We start from the raw sequence: 10920 nt of genomic DNA on the forward strand, positions 1-10920 counted from the left end.
AATCTGTCCGACCTGCTTCAGTCCTACGCTCCCTCAGTCACTGTTAGTCGACGACTAAGACGAAGCCTTTGCACATCAGGTCGCTCCACTCACTACCTGTTTTAACTCAGTTTGAGTTGATGTTGCCTTTTACCATTTTGATAGTTTTCCTGACTTTTATCGTTTTTACTCTTGTATTCGTCCTGAATATTGGATTGGATGGTTGTGAGGCCTGATGTTTGGTGGCCATCATAGGTTCACACATGGCTAATGGCCCTTTTCCACTATGGTCCCACCTGCGTGAAACTGCAATCACACACACACACACACCCACACAAACAAGGGACTAATGACTTGTAAAGCAATTGTTTTCAGTGTAACTGAATCAAATCACTAGAATCAGTTCATTAAAACTATGTGTTCAGCGCTTCCTCCATGACTAGAGCACAGACTCCGCCCGACACAGTCACTGGACTGAAATACAGCGGCAGGGTTTGTGATCAGCAGTGCTGTCACTAAATACACCAGACTCCTCTGTAAAATATTGAGATTTTAGACATTTCCCTGCTAGCTGTTGGAGATTAACCCACGTTTTTAGGATTGTTAAGTCTTTTTAACTGATCTACGGTTCGGCATTCTTGTAATAATTTGATTTTATTAGTATATTTGTATGGTTGTTAGTGGGCCCTTGAAAAGTCCAAACATTTTTAAACGTCTTCTGTGCGTAACGCGAAACAACTGACCCACAATGCAGTTCACTTGACACCACTCCATTCAAAGTGAAGGAGAAACTCATTTTTTCATTGTTGTGATCAATTACAGGAGTGTGTTTTTTTTTTTTTTCAATGACTTCCCTGACAACACATGAGATGGTTTATTGGGGGGCGCATGAATTGCCCCGCTGAGCGAGCTGTTGGAGGTGACAGGAGATGGGACTCGTGCCTGAAGCAGAGACATAAACTGAGGTTTGTGGAATCGTCTTGTCCAGTTGCCAGAGGAAACACTGACCAAAAACATTTATAGCAGAGATTGTGCACACGGTTATTCTTGATTGCTGAGTACACAACAGTAGATATCAAACCCACGTATGTGAGTAAAAGAAGGTCTTTGAGCGAACAGTGACAAAACCTTTGCACTTTCACAAAGGTCAACAAATGTAAAAGGGACTCATGAAGGTTTGTTACCTCTTTAGGACGTTTTCTGGCACAAACACTGACCAGTAGCCCTCGTGCAGACAAAACCTGGTCCTAATGAGGCAGAACCTAATGTCTGAGGAGCTGGTTAAGTTTAGGGCTAAGATTTGAATTGGGAGTAAGTCATGACAAAAGTCAATACAAATCATGACCCTTTTCTTCTGCACAATCAACTGCAGAAGTTCAGAAATTGATCGAGATCGATTCCATTTTTTAAATCACATCTTGATGATTGCAATAATTTGCAATTTACAACAGTTTTTAAGTCTGTAGCAACAGAACATGTAATTTTTCCTACTTTTCTTTTTGTTCTTAAAGTTAAAAGGCATCGTTTCAAGGAAGGTCTTAAACCACAGGTCTTTTTTCCCAGTCTCGGTCTTGTCTCGATTTGGTCTTGGTCTCGTCTTGATACCCTCTGGTCTTGGTATTGTCTTGGTCTCGGTTTAGGCGGTCTTGACTACAACTCTAATATATGCCAGGCCTGTATGTGGTGCTATAATGCTGCCACAGAATCACCAAAAAGAAGAGGATAAAGAGGATGTGCATGAAGCTCGTGGGGACTCTGGGAGCAGGTCAGTGTGGATAAAAAGCCAACGATACCAAGTTTTTTTCCTAAGCTCATTCTTGTGTGTACGTACTCTGAGAGGGTTTTCTGTTCACCAGCGTTTACTTGACAAACACCTTAACTTTCCTACACAGCCTGTCAGGCTCCTCCACATGTATATCATGAAGGGCATCCATTAGCACAAGGCTAGGTGCTGCTCAGAGGAGCTGTGAGCTGCCTGAGTGCAGCAGTCGAGACACGTTGTGGTGGAAAAGGCTTCTCATCACGATCTAATCAGTCACCCGCAATCCAAACAGCACGTCAGGCAGACAGGTTTAGCAGGCGTCAGGGTTCATCTGGAGCCACTCTGCAGCTGGTGTGCAGGACATGTTGCCTTTTAGGCCGTTCTGGCACACGCACACCTGCTCACTATCAGGCCGGGCTGCAGTGCGTGTCAAAATATACGGAGGTGAGCGGCACTCAGCCTGTCTCTTTGGTTTTGGCAGCACCAGCATGAAGTCCTAACACCTGGAATTTTGTCAGAAGTTCAAGTTGATGGATTTAACAAGGCCCAAAATGATAAAGGTGTATAAAGTACTTTTTTATTTGATTGATTTGTTCCTGGGCCACACGGTTGGTGTAGTGGTTAGCACTCCCTGGTTGGAACAAGGGTTCTCTGGCTTCCTCCCACAGTCCAAAAATATGCAATAAGGGGACACTCTGCAGTTGGACACTCTAGATCAGTGGTCCCCAACCCCCGGGCCGTGCACCGTTATACTGGTCCATGGGTCAATTGGTACCGGGCCGCACAGAAAGAATACATAACTTGCATTATTTCCGTTTTATTTATTATCTGATTCTAAACGATGTTTTATTATGGAAAATTACCAGGTTCTCTCCGCCACATCTGTCTGTCTGTCAAGATGCTTGCCTCGGTCACGTCACGGTCGCAAGAAGAAGATAAACCGCTGGAGATCGCAAATGACAGCAGCCTTAAAAGTATTTTTATTTTAAGATACATTTTCCCATTGATGGTGTTTTCTTTGCAGCAGGAGAGGGTTCTGCTGCTGCTGCTGCTGTGGCTGAGCACCCGTCTCCTGGCTCGCTTGATTTGGGTCCTCCGTTACCAGCTGCTGTGCAGTTAACAGCCGGGACTTCACATGTTGTACATCTGTCCTTTGGTCAGCAGCAGCATCTACACCTGTTTGAATTTCGGCCACAGGAATGTTGCGGCTTTGTGGAGATCAGTGATGGACTTGGCCATTTTTCCCCCAACCGGTGCACTGACGCACGGCTGCGCTCTGTGCAGTATCGTTGGCGCGATGTTACAAGGACGCAGCTAATAAAGTTGCGTTTATTATTATATTTATTAAATACCAGTTTTAATGGTGCTCATATTTTATTTTGTTGTATTTATCCGCCACACCTTAAAGGCCGTGAAAATATTGTCTGACGTTAAACCGGTCCGTGGCGCAAAAAATGTTGGGGACCGCTGCTCTAAATGGATGGTTGTTTGCCCTGCAATGGACTGGCGAACTGTCCAGGTTGTGACCCCGCCTATTGCTCTCGTCAGCTGAGATTGGCACAGCACCCCACCCGCAACCCTCCTGTGGACGATAGAAGATGGATGGATGATTTGTTCTGCAGTGAGGCTGAGACACGATAGTTCAGGTCTTCTTCATGACCTGGACTATGTGACCCTGTACAGGTCATTGAGGGCAGTTTGAGACAATTTTTTCTGCACACCATTACAATACCATATGTTTAAGACTGAGTAAATGTATGCTTGCATCAAATTAACAGATTGAAAGTTGAGGTAACTGTAGGATTATTTTTAAAATCTCTAAACATCTCTTTAATCTTTGACATATTAATGTCAACAGGATGCCTCACACCACTCTGCAAACTCTCGTACTATGGGACCATGTTCGCGGTCGCCTTTGCTAAGGTGAGACAAATTAAATAGTATGACACCTTTCATGACGGCTTTGGCACTCGTTTGCGTATAAAAACAAAAGCTGAGGCCCGAGTTAAGTAACATCCACGGTGAGAGATCAGATCACAGTAGGACAGAATAAAGTGCGGCGAGTCACACCTGGCATTAAAACAGCGTTGTGGATGAATCGCCTGTGGCCACGTGCGTGTGTTTGTTTCCCTGTGCGGTTCACACTGACGTCAGGTCTATTTGTAATGATAAAATAACGTTGTTAAATGTGACTGTGCAGATGTTTGCGTGGCCGTGTGTGAATGTGTGGCAGGTAGAGTGAGAGGAAAAGTTCTGAAAAAGGATTCAGCTAATTTCCCAAATACTCTTTAACTTCTCTTTACAAGGGCTGGGGAATGACACTGTGACATTTCTGTATGGGTACTTCATCATAGTTACTATTAGTTTGAAATTTTTTGATACAGCTTCTCTGATTCCTCATTCCTCAGCATTTTTCAAACAGTCTTTTGGTCCCTTTTCTTAAAAGTAGGGCTGCAACAACTAATCGATTAAAATGGATTATTAATTTAGTTGCTACCCCATGCCGACCGCCATAAAAGAAGAAAAGAACCAATGCAACGCTTTGTGTAGCTCATGTGACGTGATTCTGGAAGCGGACACAGCTTTTATGCAATTATTCAGAGACAGTTTAACACGAATCCTTCATTTCCTCAAAACAGAAACTTCTGGTCAAATATATATTGATTGCATTACCCTTTTGTGGAGAGAGAGAGGGAGAGAGAGAGAGCGAGAGAATGTGTTTTTTTTTCTTTTTATCCTATTAATAATCGATTCATCGAAAAAATAATCGACAGATTAATCGATTATCAAAATAATCGTTAGCTGCAGCCCTACTTAAATGTGATAAATCAATCATGGGTGGGTTGCCCCTTTCGAGAGTAAGTTACTCTCCTCACCAGCAGGTGGTGCTAGTCTGTATTCATCAGTGGAAAAAGGAAAAATTAATTTAATTAATTTAATCTTGCAGTATGAGTTGTAACTATGTGATGTGTCATAACTGACAATGATAACATGAACTGATTTTGTAGGTAAGTGGGGTGGGTTTTAAAAATGCCAAAATTGTATCGTTTCATTTTTGTTTTCATATTTGTTTTATCTGTTGACTATGACCCGGAATAATTCCTTCTTTTATTCAGGATTTGTTATGTTGTGTCATTGTTTGCCACACAAAAGTAATGTAGTAAGGTTTGGGTTGAATAAATGATTTAACCACATGGCCTTCCGTCTGCCTTCATTCCACTGTCCCAGGTGTCCATTTAAAGAAGACGATCTATTGAGCACATACCCAGAATCAGACACATCTCTGCATCACTCTCTCCCCAACTGACCAATCCAATCCAACTTTATTTGTTAAGTAAAAGGTTCAAAATGAGATAAAATAGCTAAAAATAAATAAAAAATCATAAAAAACACAAGGCCTTTGCAGCAAGAAGACCTGGGTTCGAGTCTCTGTTGGAACAAGGGCCTTTCTGCATGGAGTTTGCATGTTCTCCTCGTGTGTGCATGGGTTTTCTCCGGGTTCTCCGGCTTCCTCCCACAGTCCAAAAACATGCAATATGGGGATTAGGTAAATTGGACACTCTAAATTGACCATAGGTGTGAGAGTGAGTGGTTGTTTGTCTCTATGTGTGTGGCCCTGCGATGGACTGGCGAACTATCCAGGGTGTACCCCGCCTATCGCCCTATGTCGGCTGAGATTGGCATAGCACCCCCCACTACCCTCTGGTGAGGATAAAGTGGTAGATGATAGATAAAAAAACACAAGAAGAAATAGCAGCCATACAATAAAATCAATTAAAATTCAAATAAAAAAAATAAAGTGTCAAAGGCCAAAGAGAAGTGAACTGACAGACTTAATCCCAATGTATTCCCCCCTAAAATAACCTCTTTAAAATGTTCCTCTAATCTAAAATCATGTGAAATGCACAGTTAGCCTTGGCCTGCCATCTACCTGTGGTCACACTGTTGTATGAGTTAGGTTTAAGAGTCCCAATCCTCTTAGTGAGGACTTTGTCTTTGCAGTGAAACACTCTCTGATCCCATTCGTGCTACAGAACCCACAAGGCTTTGAAAAAAGCGTGGGACAGTGTTTGAAGAGGCTGCGCCTGGTGGGCAGCGAGCCTGAAGACATCCGAGTGGCCCTTGCTGGGTATGTGTGTCAGGACAGGAAGGGGGAAACTGATCCTCTTAGCAGCCTGGAATTGGCCCACGCTCAGGAAAGTGTCACTTGAGTTGGTCAACCTGAGAGCACCCGGTGAGATTGTCTAGCCTTGTATCTCCTTCCCACAGCGGTCACCGCCTCCTCCTCCTCCCCCTCCCCCTCCCCTACCTGACCTAAAGACAGTCAGTGACTGTGAACACATGACTGTGCTGCTAACTATGCCATACCTGGCCTGCAGGCATGAGTTCAACCCAAGATGCCACACTGCCTCTTTGACCAATTAGAGTGAGCCTTTGCTGGGCAGGACCCAGACCTCCTGCTGGGAGCTGCCAGGCATATCCAACTCCAGCTCAAACAAACGACACAGACTTCACCACAACACTTCGTATAACACATGCTCGAACCCTAACCCCGCTGCCTTCTGGTTGCTCCCACATGCAGCGGCCTTGATTAAAAACCTACAGCTAGTTAACTTGTCTTTGTGGTTCTTTTCTCCACCTTTCGAGCTGCACACATTCCTCTGCTTCTTCTTGTCTCCTGCCTCCAGATGTTTCTTCAACTGTATCATGCACATAGTGACAAAGTGTTCGGGGGCCATGTTGACTCCTTCAATTTATTGAAAGCAGACACGACAACAGGAAGAATTCAGTTCCTCTCTATTACAACAATCAATAATGAATGGCTGGTTTTAAAAGCATGGTTAATAGATTCCAATAAAAGCTGCACCATTATCACTAGAAGTAGGGGTGGCATTGTGTAACAGCAGCACAATGAAAGTCGCAAATCATGTTATGTGAACAGAAGAACTTATAATTTCTGGTATGCTTTACTCTAAACTTAGCCCTGTGCCTGGAAGAAAGAAAAAAAAATCCCAAATCACTGATGGCTGATGTGGAAAATTTCATGGTTATGTAAGTTTGGAAAACACATAAAAACTAAACAGGACTGTTCTGACTCAGTTATTTACCTGCTCCCACTTGAATGAGAACTTTGGGGGGAAGTGTGAGGGGGTTCTAGCTGATTCAGATACAGTTCCAGCTGAAAGTCCAGGCCTTGAATTTTCTGGAAAAATAATTCAACTGTCAGTCCCGACCTCAAAACAGCTAAATTAATGGAGTCTGAGGATGGTGGTTGACAAACGCAGATGTCTGCCACCCAAGTTGGCATCCGACATACGATTACATCCCATCTTGTTTGCTCTAGTAAATTCACAAAACAGTTAAAAGCATTAGGCGGTAATGCTAGATGTCAATTCCAGCTATGATGGAACAATTACATTTCCAACATCCACCAACAAATCCTGACATTTTTCTGCAGCAAGTTTACCAGATTTTATGACATGCAGTCGGTCTGAAGGGCCCAAAACATCCCAGATGCAATTATCAGTCTGAAAAACGAATCCCCTTCACGAGCTGATCTCCATGTTCCCTCCTCGTGGACGAGGCCAGTCTCCGCTGTCAGCGCCCCTGGCTGAGTTAAGGAGCACCGAATGATTTGCCTCAGATGGCAGCACAACACATTATTTATGCTTTCCCCGCCCCCCTCCCGTGAGCCACAGACAACATCATTCCACAAAATTATATCTTGTTCATTCTCCTGATGGGAAAGCAACCCAACCGCGTAAGATAAAAAAGAAAAAAACATTAAAATTGAAAGTGGCTGTGTTGGCTGAGCAGCACAATAGCAGCAATAGAACACAATTGCCCAAATAAGCATGTTTACCAAGCTGAAACACATTCTGTTGATGAGAAACGCTGTCGTGTGGCTGAGTAAAAGAATGCTTAATTCATTCAAACTCTTTAACCTTCTGGAATATAATGAATCAAACCAAGAAAATGGTTTTCAAAGAAAACATATGGGGAGGCAGCCACGTAATTTGACTGTGATGAAGTTTGGATAGATTTAGGTGATTACTTTGTTTTCCTCCGTGATTTTTATCTTTTTAATCATCGCTGGCTTTCCTCGATATGTGGAGCGGGAACATTCAGTGTGAGTTAGTTAATTAAAAGGGAACTTGTTTTTATAGCTCTGGCCATGATTTCAATCACTTATGATATTGTTATTCACACTTGGTCTGTTACCTTGTTAAAAAAAGAAAAATCTAGTTTAAACTAATTCACACTGGCACATACTTGTTCAATGTACTGTAATGTGAAAGTAATACACTCCTAAAATAGAGTGCACGGTCAGGATTTCACTCCACATTGATTTCACTGATGACATTGAACCTGTTACTTCAGTCGAACACGATAATGTGGAGATCTTAAATGTGTACGTCTTTGAACACCTGAAGTTTAGGTGTAAAAACAACTCCTGACCTATTTTCCATTAGAGTTGGTAAAGTATTAGCATACTTTTGGACCCAAAGAAGAAACACAAGGTGTTCAGACGTGTCCACATTACCCACAATTCCTACGTATCTAGAGGGTAAAGTAAAGCGGAGCTCCAGTAGTTGTACATTTATATATTTTTTTCTTTTTCCATTTGTAATACGGGATCCATAGATCTCAGCTCATCTGACAGGTGTTGGTGAAATGTAACTAACAGTTTGAAAACAAGTTTTTGTCCTTGAGTAGTTTTGCAAATGACACAAGGCAAATTGAATGTTGAAATGACACTGGGAAAAAACAAACCCAATGTGGTAATAAGACTGGGAGTCGATCTACTACCTCTTGTATTGTAGAGTTGCTAATGTGTCGGCTAAATAATGCTAACGGGGTGAAAAACCATGTCCTGAATGTGATTTTATAGGCTAGTACCTGACGCGCGTGCTGCCTCTTGGAAAGCGCTAACATTTTCAAATTCTGGAGGCCTTGATATACTTCCAGATTATGGAACTGCGCACGTTGGGTGCACATGGACAGCGCATGAGCGAACTGAACTTCCGCCCCCACCGAAAGGTGTAGTACAAGCCCCACTCACCAAGCAGAAAAACTATTTTGGCAAAAGAAGAAGTCGCCGAGGATAGTCATCCGAGCCTCGACCTGGCGACCTTCAAACCAGCTGACACCCCAACTCCCCTGCCCAATGGGCCTTTCAATTGTGAACCAGATGTGTCTGAGGGAGCTTTAGCATTGTACTGCTCATCCATCCATCCATCCATCCATCTTCTACCACTTTTGCCAATCTCAGCTGACATAGGGCGATAGGTGGGGTGCACCCTAGACAGATCGCCAGTCCATTGCAGGGCCAACAACAATTCAACCATTCACTCACATTCACACCTACGGTCAATTTAGAGTGACCAATTTACCTAATCCCCATATTGCAGGCTTTTGGACTGTGAGAGGAAGCCGGAGAACCCGGAGAAAAACCCACCCACCCACACAAGGGGAGAACACGGAAACTCCATGCAGAAAGACCCTTGTTCCAACCGGGGGCTCGAACCCGGGTCTTCCTGCTTCAAAGGCAAGAACTACATCATCCGTGATTGTTGTGCTCAATTAAAGGTAAATGAGAGGTGCTTCAGTTGACACCTTCACCATGCACAGGCAAAGGCCCATTTACACTCTTATACTCTGAGGGACAAAAAAAGCAATACCAGTGGAAATCGTGGGGGCAGTATGGAGTCAACAGTCGGGAAAAATTACGTAGACGTAAACTACAGTTGCAATGCTCAATTGAAAACATTCAAGCCAGGGCTTGTTGGCTTATCCTGAGTGACCGCCAGGCACTCCCCTGATTCCAGGGGCTACCCGGCAAAGCAAGATGAAATCAGAAGTTGTTAAAAGTCGCAGCGAACATACAGAAATATAAATATTGTTGCTCGTCACCGCTCTCGCTCTCACTGGCATCACCAGTGATTAATATTCCCCACTAATGAGACAACTTACCGCCAAAAATTCCATCAATCACCATGAAATAACAGCTTCGCTATTTTATTGAAGCCTGCAACTTAGTACTCAGCACAGAGGTATGTCGGGTAGTGATGGAGATAACGTTTGAGATGGACGGATGTAAAATGGAGTAAAAGTGTTGTTTTTTTGTTGTAACTGAGTCAACAGAGGTGTAGAAAAAGCCAGAACCAGTGAATCTTTGTCAAGTCCGATCTCAAAAATGAATCAACGATCTGTAAATTAATAATAAATGTAGCGACACTGACTTTGGGTGAACTAACTAACATGGAGAAAGCCCCTAAAAAAAGAGAAAGACTCCAGACTTCCAGCAATGTAGACGAAGCACAGCAGACTGTGATGGCCTTGAATGTCAGCCAAGTGACAAAACACTAAATAACAGTGCTGTCAACATGATCCATGGTGCGTGGCCTATAAAATGCCTGTTCTTATATGATGTGATATGTGGGCCATAATGTGGTCAGCGAGTGTGGGTACACGCTCATGCTATAGCACACATATATGAAAAAAATGTGCTGTGCTAATCATTCGTGGCAGAGGGAAACGACTGCGCTGGTCCAGAACCACTTTGTCCGTGCAAATCCTCAAAATTATAAAGTGCATTTTGCCAGTGTTACTGAGGACTGTCACCAACTTCGTGTTTGTGTTTTTAATTAATGATTTGCGTCCTGAAATGTGCTGCATTGTGGGAATGTAATGCCGAGGAATGCTGACTGGGACAGAGATGCAAAAAGGAAGGAAAGATTAATATTGAGGGAATATCAGATTCCCCGAGGCCGACAAAACAAAGCGGGTGAAAGACAAAAGTGCAGATGCACAAGAGAAATTGTGTCACTTATTGCAATTTGTCCGTAACTCAAAACACAGACAGGTTGAAACCCAGACATTTAATTGACCTCGTTATTTTAGTCAAATTTACAATACATACAGTGTGCTCTCATCTGGAGGGTGGCCGTGCAGAAGAAGGTGAACGATATTCTACTGAGACGACCTTTACCCACATCTCCCTCCAGCGTTGCACACTAATCAAGCAGAAAAAGAAATGCCATTAAACTTGAGAATGTTGGAGCTATTTGAGCTGTTTATGTGCCGTCTAAAGACTGGTTTAGCAGCCGGGGAAACAATAACAGCAGATCAGGACAAACCTTGCCTCCTTCACACGATGACAAAATAAACTGAGAGTG

Source organism: Solea senegalensis, linkage group LG14 (assembly GCF_019176455.1).
Source record: "Solea senegalensis isolate Sse05_10M linkage group LG14, IFAPA_SoseM_1, whole genome shotgun sequence".
In the NCBI taxonomy this organism is placed as follows: Eukaryota; Metazoa; Chordata; class Actinopteri; order Pleuronectiformes; family Soleidae; genus Solea; species Solea senegalensis.